Genomic DNA, 21,472 nt, shown 5'->3' with positions numbered 1-21,472 from the left:
CCCAGTACACGCATTTATAATACTCAGGGCAGCATGGTGGCACAGTGGTTAGCACTGCTGCCTCATGGCGCTGAGGTCCCAGGTTCCATCGTGGTTTGGGTCACTGTCCATGTCGAGTTTGCACATTCCCCCCTTTGCGTGGGTTTCGCCCCCACAACCCAAAGATGTCTAGGTTAGGTGGATTAGCCAGGCTAAATTGCCCTTAATTGGAAAAAATGAATCGGGTACTCTAAATTAAAAAAAAAAAATCATAATACTCTAGTCTATGCCCACACCAAAGTCTCAATAACTCCCATCAACTCAGCCTGCCCTGCCTTTACTCTTGCCACCTTATACCCTTGTAAAAACGGATCAGCTGCTTCCTTGTGTGCCAACCTAAAAATCTCACTCTTTCATCTCCTGGCTTTGCTCTTTCTCACGCTCTTTTATCTCCCTGCCCCCATCCTCAGCCTCACTTTTTCTTTTACTCTTTTATATTCCCGGCTCCGCTCTCAATCTCCTCCCAGCTCCAGACTTTGCATTCATATAAATGTAATTAGGATTAAAGGGCCTTTGTTTAGCCAACTATACTAAAAGCTTGAATAGCCTGTAATTAATATTCCAAGAGGTTTCGTGGCAGTGATAGCATCCCTACCTCTAGGCCAGAAGCTCAGGTCTGACTCTGGGACTTAACGGCCAGGGGTTAATATCCTTCCAATATGCCTGTGGCAGGTGGTAAGAATGGGAGAGTCTCCTCATCAGCCAAAACCTGCACAAATCAATAAAGTACCTTGCCAAATATAACCATGGACTAACAAATGGAAGTCCATGATCACCAACTCACTCTTAGGGCAGGTACCCCCAAGGGAAAAAGAGAATTTATAGACCAGAATGATTTGAGTGACTTGATTTAATTTGATCACGATATTTTAAATTATACAGCACATCTTTGCCTCTCACAGATGTTTGATACTGCACGGCAAGTCATGCTGTGAAATTACCTCAACTGTTTAGTTTTTGTCATAAGCATTCAGATATGTTGATCAGTTGCAATTTTGCATTCTAGCTTTCTATATTATATTAATTTATTTACTATACTGGTTACATAGTAATCGTCAAACTAAACTAAATAAAAATTTAAATATTGCGACAGTCCCAGAGGACCACAGGCTTCTTTCCCCCTTGAGATCTGATTGGTCGTGATTTAACGTCAGATGAGGGGTAAGGTTTCTAAGTGTCATTTCAGGCGGGTTTGGCTGGGAGTTTCTCCCCGGCTCTTTCAGCGAGTTCCCCATCCCCATTTGACCACACTTAGTCAATTTTGTGGGCCCTGGTGATTTTCTCTCTGGACTAGCCCACACTTTGAATTATTTTCATCACTGGCGAGCTGAATTTGCTGGCCAGACCGGCTCCTCAGAAATCGGGACACCATTTTGAAAGGGTACCCGGATCTCTAAGTGAACTTGAGGGTTCCCGACACACGGGCAATGTCACCTCCCACACATGGGCATTATCCCACAAATCCACCCCCCCCCCCCCCCCGCCCACCGAAGTGAGGACACCCCACTATGGGATCACTGAGGACTTCCCCTTTTCAGGCTTTCCTTTGCCCCCATTTAGGGCCACCCTTGGTTCAGAACCCCTACCCTTCACCCCACTCCAACCTTCCCGGGCCCCTTCATACACACCCTTCACCTCACCCCTCATACACCCTCATCCTTCCCTTCAGGGGCATGGCCCCAACCCTTAGCAGTGCCACCCTGGTACCTGGGAACCATGCACTGGCATCCTGGCAGTGCCACCTGGACCTTTGCAGTGCCAGGGCCGCAGTGTCAAGGTGCCAGCCTGGCAGTGCCAAGGTGCCTGAGTGCCAGTGGGAGAGCCAGGGTGCCACCATGCCCAGTCCCTGACAACATAGGGATCTCCAATGACCTGCGAGATCCCCAGGTGCTCTGATGCCTGGTCCACGTTTGTGTGGATCAGAACAAATCGGTGCCCATGTGACCTCTCACTAGGAAGCCTGTTAGGTCATAGGCAGCCATTATATAGATATTCTGCCTCATTAGTGAGATCGAGATTGCCCTTAATTGGCAGTACGGTGGAACAGTGGTTAGCACTGCTGCCTCATGGCACCGAGGTCCCAGTTTCGATCCTGGCTCTGAGTCACTGTCCGTGTGGAGTTTGCACATTCTCCCCGTGTTTGCGTGGGTTTCGCCCCTCACAACCCAAACTTTGTGCAGGGTAGGTGGATTGGCCACCCTAAATTGCCCCGTAATTGGAAAAATAAATTGGGTCCTCTAAATTTATTTTTAAAAATTGGCCTCAATTAGCTTCGCGCTGCACCAATGGGAGCGGGCCAGTTAAATCACAAACTGCTCGGAGCCCGGCGCAGTTCCACTCTTGCGATCTAACCGGCCTGCACAGATCCTGAGGGGCGCAACACAGACATTAAATCGTGCTCCTAATATACACCAAATGACACAACTCTGATCTTAGAAGTTTGGGAAGATGATACAATTAAATTAATAGCACCAATCTTGGGGAAATTACTTTGTTACATTTCCTACAACAGGCAGTTTCACTTTTAGATTTTACATATTTATATATTTTACCTTTAGCGTAGTAAAATGGCCCAAGGTACTTCACAGGAGAAACATTTGACACTGAGCCACATGTGGAGATATTAGGACAAGTGAGCAAAGGCTTGGTCAATGAGATAGGTTTTAAAGAGTACTTAAAAGAGAGAATTAGCGAGCCAGTATGTATGGCTGGATTTTCTTAGCTCCCTGGATATTTTACTGAATACTGCTACTATTAATGAAATTATCTTGGCCAATCTCACTTATCTGGAGCGAAGTAAGAGTCAGATATTATATGCACTTTATGTTCTTCCAACTCTAGCCTCTTGAGTAGCCCCAATTTCCTTTGTACCTCCATTCTCAGCTATGTCTTCAATGTCTAGTCTCCAAGCTCCAGAATTTCCTCTCTAACTCTCTGGCTTGCTAACTCTTTCTCATTTTTTAAGACATTCCTGAAGATCACCTTGGCTTTCTGCTCTCTTCTAACAAAGCTGAATGGAATCTTAACAAACAGCACCTCATCATCTGATAAGGCACTTTTACGGTTTACGGCCTACCAGATTCAATACGGAGTTCAACAATCTCATAACCAATGCTCCTAATTTCTGGACAGCAATTGTTAGTAATAATTCTGCACTATCATTTTTACCTTCTCTAGGCCATTTTTCTTTATTTGACGCCATTATCTTTTGCCTAGCATCATTAACCCGTTTGTTATTAATCTCTCCTGTCTCCCACCTTATCACAGAACTTGCTTTTCTTTTTTCTTCCCCTCCCCTCTTTCCCCGCCCCTGTACTTGTTTAAAAACCCATTACATTTCAAACTCTTCCCAGTTCTAATGAAAGGTCAGTGACCTGAAACTTTGGTTTTGTTTATCTCTCCACGGGTGCTGCCTGATCTGAATATTTACAGCATTTTCTGTTTTTATTATATTCAAATTGTAAGGTTCAGTTAAATAATGAAGAACTACGCTCCTATGCTGTGGATGGTATATATTTAAATCAGAGATGAAAGACTAATCTTATCCTACACAAATCTTCCATTTGTTAAAAATTATGAGACACGTTTCCCATGGCAGGTTGATGGAAAAAGTGAAGTCGCATGGGGTTCAGGGTGTACTAGCTAGATGGATAAAGAACTGGCTGGGCAACAGGAGACGGAGAGTAGTGGTGGAAGGGAGTGTCTCAAAATGGAGAAAGGTGACTAGTGGTGTTCCACAGGGATCAGTGCTCGGACCATTGTTGTTTGTGATATACATAAATGATCTGGACGAAGGTATAGATCAGGGGTGGGCAAACTTTTCCGTGCAAGGGCCACATTCAGAAATTCACAATTTTAAAGGGCCGCATAGTATATTAAGTAAAATAATTAATATTTTAAATAGCCAAAATAAAAGGTCTTTAAAGAAATAAAAGCACATTTATTTGAAAAACAAAGTAACTCAGTAAGTAACAGAACAATGTCAATGAGAATGATGCATCTGACTGCAGTCATTTACCAGTTTGTTGAAATCAGGTGTCAAGTTTCCGGCTGGGTCACTGTCTGTGTGGCGTCTGCACGTCCTCCCCCTGTGTGCGTGGGTTTCCTCCGGGTGCTCCGGTTTCCTCCCACAGTCCAAAGATGTGCGGGTTAGGTGGATTGGCCACGCTAAATTGCCCGTAGTGTCCTAATAAAAGTAAGGTTAAGGGGGGAGTTGTTGGGTTACGGGTATAGGGTGGATACGTGGGTTTGAGTAGGGTGATCATGGCTCGGCACAACATTGAGGGCCGAAGGGCCTGTTCTGTGCTGTACTGTTCTATGTTCTATGTTCTAAGTTGCTTGTGCTGATCCTTAACACTGACAGAAGCACAGCCTAGCCGAGTCAACGATAAAAATGCGCGTAGTGGGGTGGATGAGTGGGGCTGCCTTATTGGTCGGTTTAGTTGGGTGTGCGACCAATAGGAGTCCAGGTTACAAACAATAATAAGGCTTATTGTTTGTAACCTGGACTCCTATTGGTCGCACACCCAACTAAACCGACCAATGAGACAGCCCCACTCATCCACCCCACTACGCGCGTTTTTATGCAGCCCGCCAATGAGGTGCCCGGAATCATAACCGGCATTTTTGAAAAGCCGCCGGGGAAAAGCCACTGAAGTAAATGCGCTTATTCAATAAGCGCATTTACTTCAGCGGCTTTTCCCCGGCGGCTTTTCAAAAATGCCGGTTATGATTCCGGGCACCTCATTGGCGGGCCGCATAAAAACCTTTGTCGGGCCGCATGCGGCCCGCGGGCCGTAGTTTGCCCACCCCTGGTATAGATGGTCTGATTAGCAAGTTTGCAGATGATACTAAGATTGGTGGAGTTGCAGATAGCGAGGGGGACTGTCAGAGAATACAGCAAAATATAGATAGATTGGAGAGTTGGGCAGAGAAATGGCAGATGGAGTTCAATCCAGACAAATGCAAGGTGATGCATTTTGGAAGATCCAATTCAAGAGCGGACTATACGGTCAATGGAAGAGTCCTGGGGAAAATTGATGTACAGAGATATCTGGGAGTTCAGGTCCATTGTACCCTGAAGGTGGCAACGCAGGTCGATAGAGTGGTCAAGAAGGCATACGGCATGCTTGCCTTCATCGGACGGGGTATTGAGTACAAGAGTCGGCAGGTCATGTTACAGTGGTATAGGACTTTGGTTAGGCCACATTTGGAATACTGTGTGCAGTTCTGGTCGCCACATTACCAGAAGGATGTGGATGCTTTAGAGAGGGTGCAGAGGAGGTTCACCAGGATGTTGCCTGGTATGGAGGGTGCTAGCTATGAAGAAAGGTTGAGTAGATTAGGATTGTTTTTGTTGGAAAGACAGAGGTTGAGGGGGGACCTGATTGAGTTCTACAAAATTATGAGAGGTATGGACAGGGTGGATAGCAACAAACTTTTTCCAAGAGTGGGGGTGTCAATTACAAGGGATAACGATTTCAAGGTGAGAGGGGAAAGTTTAAGGGAGATGTGCGTGAAAAGTTTTTAACGCAGAGGTGGGTGCCTGGAACACTTTGCCAGCGGAGGTGGTAGAGGCGGGCACGATAGCATCATTTAAGATGAAACTAGACAGATATATGAATGGGCGGGGAACAGAGGGAAGTAGATCCTTGGAAAATAGGCGACAGGTTTAGATAGAGGATCTGGATCGGCGCAGGCTGGGAGGGCCGAAGGGCCTGTTCCTGTGCTGTAATTTTCTTTGTTCTTTGTACACGTGGGACAGTTTGCCTTTTTGCCCGAAATGGATGTATCCTCATGCACAATTGTCTTGGTGAGACTGTTATCAAAAAGGTATATTGAAGAATTGAAATTTTATTCCTGTAGAAAGTTTTAAGAAATAATTACACCCAAGCACAGTGTACATACAGAGGAATAAAAGCCAACGCAATACGGGGTTCACAACATCACCATTGTCACTCATCATGACCTCACTGAAGTCAAAGATTCATCAATTAAGGAGATGTTGAAGTAAAAATCCTTTATGTTTACTGAAAGCTTGAAATAAAACTGGAGCATCTAAGAAAAAAAGCTCTTCAGTCTTTTTAAAATGGCTTTTTAAAGGTTACATTCATTCTGTCCAATTATTGGCACTGCACGAACATAGTATAATTTCCTCTCCCCCAATTAACAAGACAGTTAAATTAAATCGAAACACAAATTTCTGGGGCGGCACGGTGGCGCAGTTATTAGCACTGCTGCCTCATGTGCCGAGGACCCGGGTTTGATCCAGGCCCCAGGTCACCCATGTGGAATTTGCAATTCTTCCCGTCTCAACGTAGGTCTCACCCCCACAATCCAAAGATGTGCCTGGTAGGTGAATTGACCACGGTAAATTGCCCATTAATTGGGGGGGGGGGGGGGGGGGGGGGGGGAAATTAGGTACTCTATAAATTTATTTAAAAAAACAAAAACATTTCTCATCTGAACACCAAGCAGAATTTTATTCCATTTCTGCTGTAATAGAAAAATAAGTATGAGGCTTCTGTTCACTTTGCTTCTTGTTTGAAGCAGTGTAAATTAGTATTGGTGACATACATTGATGTGACAGCATTGATGACATTATCTATTTTTTGTGTCATAGTGGGGGCAGAAATCTTTCCACGTTTCCAAAGCGATTGGCCCCTTTTACTCTCAGCAGGGTCTTTGACTATTTCTCTTAATGGAGAATGAGTGCCTTTATCCAAATTACAGATATCTTGGCTATGCGGTTTACTATATCACAAAGTATATCCACTGTATGTTACTGCTGTTTCGTAAAACCATTGTGGCCATGTGTTAGAATGGGCTGTTAGTGTGATTTTGTTTTATTACATTGCAATGTTTTATACTGGAGTACAGCTACTTTGAAAATTTACTTTGAAAATTATTAAGTGATATGGCATCAATGAACGCACGACGAGTGGTGAATATAACTGAGGCTTTAATAAACTAACCAGAAAGCCTCCTGGCCTCGGATCCCGAACTGGCCACCTTTATACCAAGCCCAGGGGAGGCGGAGCCAGCAGGCAGTAGTTTACCACATTACACATAATACAGTGGCAGTTTACCACAATACACAGATTATATACTACAGTGGTTCAGAGCCAGCAGGGACAAGCCCAGGCATGTAACAGTACAACAGCACAATACAATAGTGGTTTACCACATTCACCCCCTGTTAAAAAGAGTCCAGCAGGGGCGAAGTGGACTTAAGATCAAGTCTGTCGGGGGCCTGACCTTCCGCCGTGATCGCCTCAGTCCCGGCTGTGGTGTGGGCACCGGTGTCAAGACCTGCGCGTCTGGGAGCGTGTCGTCCTCTTCTTCACCCAGTTGTTGAGTCGGTGGGGGGGGGGGGGGGGGGGGTGACCGCTGGAGGGCCTGCGGGTGCCAGACCTTGAAGTAGCTGGGTAGTGGTGGAGGGAGATGGTGTAGGGTCGGGGGAGGTGGTGATGGTCACTGGGGAACCTGCCAAATCCCAGAGGGAGACTGTGTCCTGTCGACCGTCACGATGTGCCACGTAGGCATATTGTGGATTGGCATGCAGGAGCATGATCTTCTCGACGAGGGGATCTGCTTTATGGCTCCTCACATGCTTCCGGAAGACGGGCCCTGGGACTGTCAGCCAGGACGGGAGCGAGACCCCGGAGGCGGACTTCCTGGGGAAGGCAAACATACGTTCGTGAGAGGTCTCATTGGTAGCAGTGCACAGGAGCGACCGGATGGAGTGGAGCGCATCGGAGAGGCCCTCCTGCCAGTGGAAGACTGGGAGACTTCCAGGCTGGCCAGGAGGACAGCCTTCCAGACCGTCGCGTTCGCCCTCTCCACCTGTCTGTTACCCCGAGGGCTGTAGCTGGTCGTCCTACGGAGGTGATGCCCTTTCTGAGCAGGAACTGACGCAACTCGTCGCTCATGAAGGAGGAGCCCCGATTGCTATGGATGTAGGTGGGGAACCCGAACAAGGTGAAAAGGCTGTGCAGGGCCTTGATGACGGTGGCAGAGGTCATGTCAGGGCATGGGATGGCGAAGGGGAATCTTGAATATTCGTCAACAATGTTGAGGAAGTACACGTTACAAATGTGAGGTTATCCATTTTGGTAGGAATAATAGCAAACGAGATTATTATTTAAATGATAAAATATTAAAGCATGCTGCTGTGCAGAGAGACCTAGGTGTGCTAGTGCATGAGTCACAGAAAGTTGGTTTACAGGTGCAACAGGTGATTAAGAAGGCAAATGGAATTTTGTCCTTCATTGCTAGAGGGATGGAGCTTAAGACTCGGGAGGTTATGCTGAAATTGTATAAGGTGTTAGTGAGGCCACACCTGGAGTATTGTGTTCAGTTTTGGTCTCCTTACTTGAGAAAGGACGTACTGGCACTGGAGGGTGTGCAGAGGAGATTCACTAGGTTGATCCCAGAGCTGAAGGGGTTGGATTACGAGGAGAGGTTGAGTAGACTGGGACTGTACTCGTTGGAATTTAGAAGGATGAGGAGGGATCTTATAGAAACATATAAAATTATGAAGGGAATAGATAGGATAGATGCGGGCAGGTTGTTTCCACTGGCGGGTGAAAGCAGAACTAGGGGGCATAACCTCAAAATAAGGGGAAGTAGATTTAGGGCTGAGTTTAGGAGGAACTTCTTCACCCAAAGGGTTGTGAATCTATGGAATTCCTTGCCCAGTGAAGCAGTTGAGGTTCCTTCATTACATGTTTTAAGGTAAAGATAGATAGTTTTTTGAAGAATAAAGGGATTAAGGGTTATGGTGTTCGGGCCGGAAAGTGGAGCTGAGTCCACAAAAGATTAGCCATGATCTAATTGAATGGTGGAGCAGGCTCGAGAGCCAGATGGCCTACTCCTGCTCCTAGTTCTTATATTCTTATGTTGCGGTCAGTGGAGGGAAGGGGCCCTTTGAAATCGATGCTGAGGCGTTCAAACGGGCGAGAGGCCTTTACCAGGTGGGCTCTGTCTGGCCGATAGAAGTGCGGTTTGCACTTGCACAAACTTGGCAGTCCCAGGTCACAGTCCTGACCTCCTCGATGGAATAAGGCAGGTTCCGAGCCTTGATAAAGTGAAAAAAACGGGTGACCCCCCCGGGTGACAGAGGTCATTGTGGAGGGCCCGGAGTCGGTCTACTTGTGCGCTGGCACATGTACCGCGGGATAGGGCATCTGGGGGCTCATTGAGCTTCCCAGGTCGATACAAGATATCGTAGTTGTATGTGGAGAGCTCGATCCTCCACCTTAGAATCTTGTCGTTCTTGATTTTGCCCCGCTGTGTATTGTTAAACATGAAGGTAACCGACCATTGGTCAGTGAGGAGAGTGAATCGTCTGCCGGCCAGGTAATGCCTCCAATGTCGCACAGCTTCTACAATGGCTTGGGCTTCCTTTTCGACGGAGGAGTGTCGAATTTCGGAGGCATGGAGGGTACGGGAGAAGAAAGCCATTGGCCTGCCCGCCTGGTTGAGGGTAGCGGCCAGAGCAAAGTCCGACGCATCGCTTTCCACCTGAAACGGAATGGACTCATCCACAACGTGCATCGCGGCTTTGGCAATATCTGCCTTGATGTGGTTGAAGGCCAGACGGATCTCAGCCGACAGGGGAAAAACGGTGGATTTAATAAGTGGACGTGCCTTGTCCTCATAATTGGGGACCCACTGGGAATAGTAAGAGAAGGACCCCAGGCATCTCTTCAGGGCCTTGGGGCAGTGGGAGTTCCAGGACGGGGCGCATGCAGTCGGGGTCGGATCCAAGGACTCAATTTTCCACAACGTAGCCGAGGATGGCTAGATGGGTTGTGCGGAAAACACATTTTTCCTTATTATAGGTGAGGTTCGGGAGTTTAGCGGTGTGGAGGAAGTGCCGGAGGTTTTCTTCATGGTCCTGCTGGTCATGGCCGTAGATGGTGACATTATCTAAGTACGGGAACGTGGCCCGCAGCCCGTACTGGTCAACCATTCGGTCCATTTCTCGTTGGAAGACCGAGACCCCATTGGTGACGCCGAAGGGAACCCTGAGGAAGTGGTAGAGGCGGCCATCTGCTTCGAAGGCAGTGTATTGGCGGTCCTCTGGGTGGATAGGTAGCTGGTAGTACGCGGACTTCAAGTCAACTGTGGAGAAGACTCGATACTGTGCAATCTGATTGACCATGTCAGATATGCGGGGGAGTGGGTACGCATCGAGCTTTGTTTACCGGTTGATGGTCTGACTGTAGTCGATGACCATCTGGTGCTTCTCCCCAGTCTTGACGACCACCACTTGGGCTCTCCAGGGGCTGGTACTAGCCTCAATGATCTCCTTTCCGACTTGATAAAGGACCTGTCCCGGGCACTGTATCGTCTGCTCCTAGTAGCGACGGGCTTACAGTCCGGGGTGAGGTTAGCGAAGAGCGAGGGTGGGGCGACCTTAAGGGTCGCGAGGCTACAGACGGTCAGGGGGGACAGAGGTCCATCGAACTTTAAAGTAAGGCTTTGGACGTGGCACTGGAAGTTGAGCCTCAAAAATAGGGCAGCGCAGAGATGAGGAAGGATGTAGAGTTTAAAGTTAGGGTACTCTATGCCTTGTATGGTAAGGGTCGCGACACAGTACCCCCGGATTGCTGCTGAATGTGATCTGGAAGCCAGGGAGATTTTCTGGGTGGCGAATAAAATTGGGAGGGAGCAGTGCCTTACCGTATCTGGGTGTATGAAGCTGTCTGTGCTCCCAGAGTCGAAAAGACAGGCCGTCTCGTGCCCGCTGATCCGAACTGTCATCGTAGATTTTGTGAGGGGATGAGGCCGAGACTGGTCGAGCGTGATGGAGGCGAGCTTCGGAAGGTGATGGGTAGGCCGGTCGGAGTTAGCGGCGACCAGCGTATGACCGGGTGAGCAGGGCTCCCAGGAGGCTGCGGAGTGGTCCCAAGATGGCTGCCCCCATGGGTCGCGCGTGGCAGGTGGAGTGCAAGATGGCATCAAAGATGGTGGCCCCATGGGTCGCACGTGGCTGGCGAAATCTAAGATGGCAGTGAAGATGGCGGCACCCTCGGGTCGCACATGGCGGGTGGCGCAGCAGCTGGGGGCGGCCCCTGACAGGCAGCAGGCAGCGCTGCTGGGCCTAGGAGTTTTCGGGAGAGATCGGGCCTGGCAGACTTTCACAAAGTGGCCCTTCCTCCCACACCCGTTGCAAGTCACGTACCGTGCAGGGCAGCGTTGTCGGAGATGCTTACCCTGGCCGCAAAAGTAGCACTTCGGGCTTCCGCCGTTGGCCGGCTGCTGCGCAGCACAGGCTTGCACTGCACTCGAGTCGGGTGATGGCGGCGTCCACTAGGTCCACGAGGGTGCTGCGCTGTCGGAGGTGTAGGCCTCCATGTTCTGGAAGGCCACCTCCAGTGAGTTTGAGAGCTACACTGTCTCTGGGAGGCCCCCTTTTAGCAATTGCTGGATTGTTTGATTTCATGCCTGCGACATAAGCGTCCATGACCAACAGCTCCGCGAGTTGGGTAGCCGATATCGCCTGGCAGTCACAGTTCCGGTAGAGTACCCGCAAGGCACGCAGGAATTCTGCTAGTGATTCCCCAGGGCGTTGTTGTCTCATGGCAAGAAAGTGCCTAGCATACACTTCGTTTACAGACTTTACATAGTGTCCCTTCAGCAGCATTATCGCCTCCGTATACGAGTGGGCGTCCCTGATGAGAAGAAAGACTTGCGGACTCACCCGTGCATGGAGGATCTGCTTCTTTTGGAGGTCGGTGAAGTTTTCGGTGAAGGATCCGAGGTACGCTTCAAAGCAGCTTAGCTAGTGCTCGAATGTTGCAGTGGCGTCGACTGCATGTGGGTCCAGCTCCAGGCGATCAGGCTTTTGGGATGAATTCACCTTAGATTTATTAAATTGATTTGCCATTAATTAACACATGACAAGTGGTGAACGTAACTGAGGCTTTAATGAACTAAACAGAAAGCCTCCTGGCTTTGGATCCCGTACTGGGGCAGCGGCAGAGTCTAGCCACCTTTATACCGAGCCCGGGGGAGGTGGAGCCAGCAGGCGGTAGTTTACCACATTACATATAATACAGTGGCAGTTTACCACAATACACAGATTATATACTACAATGGTTCGGACCCAGTAGGGACAACCCCAGGCATGTAACAGTACAACAGTACAATATAATACAGTGGTTTACCACATTAAGGATATTAAATCAAAAGGTAGACACATATTTACAAGAAATAAAAATGGAGGTAAACGAAGTGGATACCATCCCCTTCACAAGTAAATATTAAGGTTCTTGCAGTTACGATTGTAATCAGTGTCAGATTTTCCTGCAGTGTAACTTGGATTTGGGTTTCAGAATAAGTAAATAATTTTTTTTTTTTACTAAGATATACACACAGATCAAACACAATCAAAAAGAGAACAGGAAATCTCAAAATAAATAAATAACCCTCGCACTCCACCCTCCCTGCTGTTACCTTCCACCCACTCTGCCTCCTTCCCCCTCCCCCGCCCTCACTCCCCCTCCCCCTGCTGACTTAACTATCCTGGAAGAAATCGATACACGGTTTCCATCTCTGGGCCATCCCCTCCACAGTCCCTCTCAAGGCGAACTTGATTTTTTACACCCCTGTGTTCAGCGGCCCCAACAAGATCCGTCTCCGGGCTACCAAAGAGGCAAAGGCAAATGTCGGCCTCTATCAACCCTTGCACTCCCGGTTCTTCCGACACTCCAAAAATTGCCACTTCTGGATTTGGGATCACCTTCACCCACAGCTGGAGGGATTCTCAGTCATCATGTCAGTGAAACCCCGCCAGAAACCCTCCATCTTCGGATAGACCCAAAACATGTGGGCATGGTTCGCGCCCCCCCACCCCCAGTATTCTCCGCCCCCCCCCCCTCCAAAACCTGCTCTTTCTGGTTACCGTCATATGTGCCCTGTGAACTACTTTAAATTGAATGAGGCTAAGCCTAGCACCACAAAGAGGATGCATTCACCCTTCTCAGAGCCTCCTCCCATAACCCAGCCTCCAACACCCTCCCCAGCTCGTCCTCCCACTTTCGCTTAACCTTTCCTATTGGGGCACCTTCCCAGTCCATTAATTCTTCGTAAACCTCCGACACCCTGCTGTCACCAATCTCTGTTTTCGACACCACTTTGTCCTGCAAGCCCCGGGGCGGCAGGTCAGGAAAGGACAGCACCTGTTTCCTCACATAGTCCTGAAAATACGGAGGCTGGGGATTGAGGGTGATTTAGAGATGTGGATCAGAAATTGGCTAGTTGAAAGAAGACAGAGAGTGGTGGTTGATGGGAAATGTTCAGAATGGAGTTCAGTTACGAGTGGCGTACCACAAGGATCTGTTCTGGGGCCGTTGCTGTTTGTCATTTTTATAAATGACCTAGAGGAGGGCGCAGAAGGATGGGTGAGTAAATTTGCAGACGACACTAAAGTCGGTGGAGTTGTAGACAGTGCGGAAGGATGTTGCAGGTTACAGAGGGACATAGATAAGCTGCAGAGCTGGGCTGAGAGGTGGCAAATGGAGTTTAATGTGGAGAAGTGTGAGGTGATTCACTTTGGAAAGAAAAACAGGAATGCGGAATATTTGGCTAATGGTAAAATTATTGCTAGTGTGGATGAGCAGAGGGATCTCGGTGTCCATGTACATAGATCCCTGAAAGTTACCACCCAGGTTGATAGGGTTGTGAAGAAGGCCTATGGTGTGTTGGCCTTTATTGGTAGAGGGATTGAGTTCCGGAGCCATGAGGTCATGTTGCAGTTGTACAAAACTCTTGTACGGCCGCATTTGGAGTATTGCGTACAGTTCTGGTCGCCTCATTATAGGAAGGACGTGGAAGCTTTGGAGCGGGTGCAGAGGAGATTTACCAGGATGTTGCCTGGTATGGAGGGAAAATCTTATGAGGAAAGGCTGATGGACGTGAGGTTGTTTTCGTTAGAGAGAAGAAGGTTAAGAGGTGACTTAATAGAGGCATACAAAATGATCAGAGGGTTAGATAGGGTGGACAGTGAGAACCTTCTCCCGCGGATGGAGGTGGCTAGCACGAGGGGACATAGCCTGAAATTGAGGGGTAATAGATATAGGACAGAGGTCAGAGGTGGGTTTTTTACGCAGAGTGGTGAGGCCGTGGAATGCCCTACCTGCAACAGTAGTGAACTCGCCAACATTGAGGGCATTTAAAAGTTTATTGGATAAGCATATGGATGATAATGGGTTAGTGTAGGTTAGATGGCCTTTAGTTTTTGGACTTCCCATGTCGGTGCAACATCGAGGGCCGAAGGGCCTGTACTGCGCTGAATCGTTCTATGTTCTATGTTCTATGAACCTGTAAGTACCAGAACACATTCCTGCTGGGCAGCTCATACTCCTCTACCAACCCCTCTAATCTCAAAAAGCATCCCCCCCATTAACAGGACTCCAAACCGCTCAATCCCCGTCTGCCGCGGAATCCTGCAGAAAGTCCCCAGGAACAAACCAGTGATTCCTACAAATTGGATCACAAACGAGGCCTCCCCCAGCCTCAGGTGCTGCCGCCATTGTCCCCACGCCCTCAGGGATAACACCACTATCGGACTTGTGGAGTGCCTGGCCAGCAAGAACAGGAGAGGCGCCATCAACAGTGCTCCCAAGCTAGTGCCCTTACACGAGGCTGCCTCCATCCGCTCCCATACCGACCCCTCCCCCTACCCACTTCCTTCCCATGGCTATATTTGCTGCCCAGTAATAGTTCATTAAGTTTGGCAAGGCCAGCCTGTTTCCCCTCCCCCCCCCCCCCCCCCCTCCTCCATGCCCCCGCTCCAACAGAGCCTTCTTCACCCGAGGGGCTTTCCCCACCCACATAAACCCGAAGATCAATGTATTGATCTTCCTAAAGAAAGCCTTTGAAATAAAAATCGGAAGGTTCTGAAACACGAATAAAAGCCTTGGGGGTACTGTCATCTTCACGGACTGCACCCGCCCCGCCAATGATAACAGGAGCATGTCCCACCTGTTAAAATCCCCCTTCATTTGCTCCACCAACCGGGCCAAATTCAATTTATGTAATTGCTCCCATCCCCACACTACCTGGATGCCCTGTTATGGGCCAGGGTTTAGAAACTCCAAAGTATATTATGAAGTTCACCTGACCCACAATCTTTATTTTGAATAGGCTAGGATAAGCATAAGAGCATTCCCTTCAGGTGTGCTTCATCAGTCTTCCCAGACACTAATCAAAACAAGCTTTATTCTAATAACTTAGTTGACATTTATATAAGCACACTGCAAGAATTTCTATCAATTACAAACTTAAAGACACCACACAGCTACAATAATCTATGAATAACACTTAATGAATTCCCCCTTAACTGTTCCAATTCAAAAACAAAACCCCATAAACCACAAACCCCTTTTCAAGGGCATGGCTCAGCACTCTGCATTCTCACTTGAATTAGACTGGCCTTTCCTGAGATTCTGACCCCGTCTCACCAGCAGGTTTAAACCCTTCCAGAAAGCAAACTATATTTAAAGCCAGCATCAAGGTGGTTTTTACTGGAACAGATATTTAAAATGAAAAGAGAGAGAGAGAGAAAGAGAGAGACAGCCAAAACTGATAGCGAAAGTAAAAACCTCAGAGCCACAGCTCAGCTCCATCCACAAAATGACATCACTGAAGCCATGTGATAAGACAAAGACCTTTCTTAAAGGGACACTCCCACAACAGCCCAGATACCTGAAAATCGCCCCCACTAACTTAAATGGCACCTCGCACAACCTCCTCTCCTGTCTCCACGCCTGGATCGGAAAGACCTCACTCTTACCAATGTTTAACTTATACCCAGAGAACCAGCCGAATTCCACCAAAATGTCCATGATACCTCCAATACTTTCCAATGGGTCAGATATGTAGAGCAACAGATCGTCTGCATGTAGCGTCTGTGTTCCACCCCGCCTCGCACTATTCCCTTCCAACCCCTTGACGGTCGAAGTGCACTGCCAGTGCCAAAGAGCAATGGGGAAAGAGGGCATCCCTGCCTTGACCCACGATACAGCCAAAAATAACCCAAATTCATCCGGTTTGTCCTTACACATGCTGCCAGCATTGAAACCACAACCAGACCCAGTCCACAAACCCCTGCCCAAACCCAAATCGCCCCAGTACCTCCCACAAATATTCCCATTCTACCCGATCAAAGGCCTTCTCCGCATCCATAGCGACCCCCAGCTCCACATTCCATTCCTCCAAGGGCATCATTATAACATTCATCAGACACCTAACGTTAGCTGACAGATGCATCCCCTTTACAAACCCTGTCCGGTCTTCCCTTATGACTCTTGGGATACAGTCCTCAATCCGCGAGGCCAAGATTTTAGCCAACAACTTGGCGTCAACATTCAGCTGTGATATTGGGTGGCAGGACCCACACTGCTCCTGATCCTTATCCCTCTTCAAAAATAAAAATATTGAGGCCTGCGAGAATGTGGGGGAGAGCTCCTCCTTCTCCCTCGCCTCATTGAATGCCCTTACCAGCAGGGGCTCCAGGTCACCCAAAAATGTTTTAGAAAATGCTACAGGAAAACCTCACCCCCCTCCCCTGCCGAATCAACCATACCCCTTCTTAGGCCAGCCCCCTGCCCATGCCACACGACCCTCCAGGCCCACCCTCAGGTGTCCACCGACATCACTCCCTCCCATGCTACGCCACAGCAACACCTTTGGCAGCAGCCCCCCTCCCCCTAAACAAAACGTCTACACCATCCCCCTCTGCTACATTAACCACTGCGCTCCCATTAACTAGCCCGCCCAGCTAGCCTGGCAGCTCCCACCCATGGCGCCTAAGCCTTCGACCCCCCGCTCGCACATCTCACAAGCAATGAAAGAAGAAAAAGAAAGGTGCACTCGCCCTCTCGTGAAACAAAACACCTCGAAGGAGAAAAGTTCTCCAACAACCAACAAGAACAAAGATACAAGATAAAAATTGAAAAACCAACCAACCCCTCACGCCTCCTCCACAGTTCAATGTCTTCCTTCTCCTGTCAGTCCATTGTCTCTTAAAAATTCCATCGCCTCTTCTGGTGTTCCAAATTAATCTTCTCGGCTATTAAAAGTCACCCGGAGGCGGGCCGGGAACAACATCCCAAACTTCACCCCCTTTTTAAAGAGGGCAGCCTTCATCCGATTAAACCCGCCTCTCCTCTCCACCATGTCTGCGCCCAGTTCCTGGTACACCCGCAGCTCGCTCCCCTCCCAGGTGCATCTCCGCATCTGCCTCGCCCATCTCAGTATCTTCTCCTTGTCCAGGAACCTGTGAAGACGCACCACTATCGCCCTCGGTGGCTCATTCACCTGCAGCTTCCTTATCAGCGCCCTGTGCACTCAGTTGACCTCCAGGGGCCTGTCAAAGATCCCCTCCCCCAACAACTTCTCCAACATCTTGGCCACATACGTGCCAGCATCCATTCCCTCGATGCCTTCAGGCATCTCCAAGATTCTTAGGTTCTGCCTCTGGGAGCGGTTCTTCAAGTCCTCCACCTTTTCCTTTAACTGCTGCTGAGTCTCCCGCATCATGCTTATCTTGGCTGCCATCGAGGCTCCTCATGCTCCCTCACCGCCCACTCTACTTTCCGAATAGCCTGGCCTTGGAACTCCAGCCTCTGCTCCATACGGTCAATTCCCGCTTTTAACGGTTCCACCGCCTTGGCTAGGTCATCCTGGGCGTCCCTCCTCTGACGGCTAAACTTTTCATTTAAAAAGTCCACCAGTTGCTCCGTCGACCATTGGGCAGGCAAGGCAGACCCTTGACCCTCCACCATCTTGACCTGTGGCACATGAAGATTCTCTTGCTCCTGCTGCTCCCTTCTTCTCGACCCACTTCTGGTCCATGGATCCATCCACCAACCCTACCAGTGGAGTCAAACGTTTCTCAAGTCATCCCTACACCTTTTTCCACAAAACATCCACCCCACAAACAGTGAAAAGGTCATCCACCAACCCTACCAGTGGAGTCAAACGTTTCTCAAGTCAGCCCTACACCTTTTTCCACAAAACATCCACCCCACAAATGATGAAAAGGTCCAAAAAAACAGTCTCAAGCGGGAGCTGCCAAATGCGCAACCATCACACCATGGCCGCCACTGGAAGTCCTAAGTAAAACTTTTCTAAGTACATGTTATACCCCAATGGAGAACCCGGGATCAGGACCATAACGATTTCCCAAGATCTCCTTGGAATATGAACTGACCCTTTAAGGGGATGGGGCTTCCCCTTAACAGGGAGAGCCCCACTCAAATAAAATACCCAGCTAGGGTGCAGATTAGGGAAGGAGATGCTTAGGAGAATGGAGGAGTTTGAATTATTTATTTTTAAATTTAGAGTATTCAATTCTTTGTTTTGTCCAATTAAGTGACAATTTAGCATGGCCAATCCACCTAACCTTCACATCTTTTTGGGGGTGAGACCTACGCAGACAAGGGGAGAATGCGGAAGCTCCACACGGACAGTGACCCAGGGCCTGGATCAAACCTGGGTCCTCAGTGCTGTGAAGGAGTTTGGATTTGTATCGTAATAAACCTTGTTAGTTGATTTCTACCTATCGTCAATGTGTCCTGCTTACCGCAGATTCAACAATGGCGATGAGGATTCAGTAGAGCTGCCATTGCCACCGGTTACATGCCCGGTCCACCTCATCTAGGCTGTGAGAGGCCCCTCTACAGACTGTTGAAATGCCAAACATAGGGAAGCTGGAGCTGTTTAACGCAGGTACAAATGATTGGGGACAATGCGTCGAACGTATGAAACATTTAAAAAAGATTAATGTGATTAGCGGCAATGAGAGACAAACTGTGGCATTGCTAGTGGATTGCAGAGAGCCTACCTGCAGTATGATAAAAAGCTTGATTCACCCGGACCCCCAGATACCCAGCTGTTCACTGCCCTGGTGGCCTTAGTGGGGGTGCATTTCCAGCCGAAAATGTCGCTCATTGTACGGCACTTTCGGTTCCACACGACTACTCAAGCCCAAGACAAGTCAGTGACTGACTTGCTGGCCCACCTCCGAAAACTGGCAGAGGCATGCGAATTCGGAGCAACATTAAATGAGATGCTCCTGTGCCGCTTAGTGTGTGGACTCCGTGACGCAACCATGCAGAACAAATTACTAGGTGAGGCCCACTTGGACTTAAACGCATGGTGGAGATAGCCATCTCCAGAGAAAGCGCTGAACAAGCAGTCCAGGAGCTCCAGGGAATGGTAGTGCTCAGTTTGGGACGCAAAGGCGAGCGCCAATCACGCTCTACTGGAACTGAAGAAGCCGGCCCCAGCAGTGGGACAACTACAGGAGAAACAAGGGCCGCCTTACCAGAGGCTGTGAGCGCTGCCGGGAGTTCTCTCCTGGCCTTGAGGAACAGAAATACAATTGCCAACCAGCGGGGACTGCAATAGGCCACAGGGACCAGGGGAACAGGAGGTCCTGCGAGGATCTACCCGCACACTGACTCACCAGGCACCCCCACCCGACAAGCCTTACTATGCGGAAGATGACAACAGCACCTACCCAGCAGTTGCACTGCGTGGCTGGGCCAAGAGTGCCGCTCATCCAGATCGCTCTGCAAATTAAGTACACTCCATGCATGGAGCTCGACACTAGGGCAGCAGTGTCTATAGTCAGTCGCCATACTTTTGACCGCATTCAATATGGCCTTCAATCATTGACCCTGTTGGACACTTATATGGGGGAACCTCTGGCAATAGCGGGCACTTCAACTGTTCTAGTAGAGCATGATCAGCAATGCGCAAGTATCCTCTGGTGCCGATCCACGGGAGCAGTCTGAGCTTGCTGGGGCATGACTTGTAACGGCATCTACTGTTGGATTGACAGCAGGTGTACCACCTGCACCCACATGGCCCGTTAAGGGCTTCTGGCCAGAGTTCCATTGGCTTTCCAGTATGGCTTGGGCAATATTAAAGGGTCAGTGGCCCAACTAAGCGTGGACCTGACAGCTCAACTGTGCTACCTCCGTGCCTTACCTGTTCCGTATGCCCTATGAGCTAAGGTAGACTCAGAACTGGACTGGATTGAGAGTTTGGGTATCATTGCCTGCTGCAGTTTTCCGACTGCGTGGCATCGGTCATCCCAGTCATGAAACCCGACGGATCAGTAAATTTATGCGGGGTTTATAAGATGATGGTCAACCTTGTGTCATGGCTGGACTGCTATCTGGTCCCTCGGATCGATAATCTTTACGCGATTCTGCACATTTATGAAACTCAACATTAGTCACGCTTACATCCAGTTGGTCCTGGCCTGCAAGTCCAGGCGCTTCATAACCGTGAATACGCACTGCCTGTCCTTTGGGGTTTCCTCCATGTGCGCAATATTCCAGCACGTAATGGAGAATACCCTGCGAGGCCTACCTCGCATGGTGGTCTATCAGGACGACATCCGAATCACAGGCTTGTCCGACCAGGAGAATCTGTTAAACCTGGCCAAGATGCTGAGGCATCTTGAGGAGGCCGGCGTCCACCTCTGGCGAGAGAAGTGCAACTTCAACGCCGCCGAGGTAACGTACCTTTTGTACCCAGTGGAAGAAAAGTACAGGCAATTCGGCAAGCCCCCGTGCCGGGAGGCCCAACGGAATGCCGATCATTCCTCGGCCTAGTCAATTACTATGGCAAGTTCCTCCCGAACCTGGCCACCACATAAGCCCCCCTCCACCGTCTTTCGACCCATGACCACGCCTTTCGACCTGCGATGCTTCTCCATATGGTGTCAGGGCCGTGCTGACCTACACCATGGACGATGGATCTGAATGTCCCATTGCCCCACGAATGTTGGCAGACATGGAGAAATGATACGTGCAGATTGAGAAGGAGGGTTGGCCGTCGAGAAATTTCATCAGTATGTCTATGGGCATTGCTTCACCATTCTCAAGGACAACAAGCCCCTCCTCTGACTCTTCAAGGAGGATTGAACGATTCCCTCTATTGCTTCCGTCCGCATCCAACAATGGACATACTGCTGGCGGCATATGATTATGTTCTGGAACACTGCTCCGGGGCAAAGATTCCCCATGTTGACGCATTAAAGCCGTCTGCCCATGCTGACCAAGCCAGCAACACCAATGGCGGCCAGCGGGTCATTGCCGCCCTCCATTTCATGGACTCATTACTTGTCACGGCGTCCTGTATTTGCTGGTGGACCCAAATTGATCCTCAGCTATCACGTGCCCACCACATGGTACGGTATGGGGCTCAGCACCGGGCTTTACCTGAAGAACCTGAAGACCTACAGCATGAAGATGCAGTATAAAGGTCGGAGTAGTCCTTTGGGGCACCTGCGAGGTGGTCCCCGAATATGGGCAGACTGCTCCTGTTGAACCTCCACACTGGACACCCATGAAAATGTTCGCTCGAAGCGACTTTCGGTGGCTCGGCATCGATGTGGACATTG

The 21,472-nt window shown here is 49.3% G+C and overlaps 1 protein-coding gene across 4 annotated transcripts in view; it reads right to left on the bottom strand.

The window, feature by feature from the left end:
• Window positions 1–21,472, bottom strand: part of ccdc181 (coiled-coil domain containing 181) — a 60,559-nt gene that overhangs the window by 5,305 nt on the left and 33,782 nt on the right. The window lies entirely within an intron of this gene.

Source organism: Scyliorhinus canicula, chromosome 7, assembly GCF_902713615.1.
Source record: "Scyliorhinus canicula chromosome 7, sScyCan1.1, whole genome shotgun sequence".
Taxonomy (NCBI): domain Eukaryota; kingdom Metazoa; phylum Chordata; class Chondrichthyes; order Carcharhiniformes; family Scyliorhinidae; genus Scyliorhinus; species Scyliorhinus canicula.
Note: the sequence above shows the minus strand (reverse complement) of the source record. Positions and strands in the feature narration are given on the sequence as shown.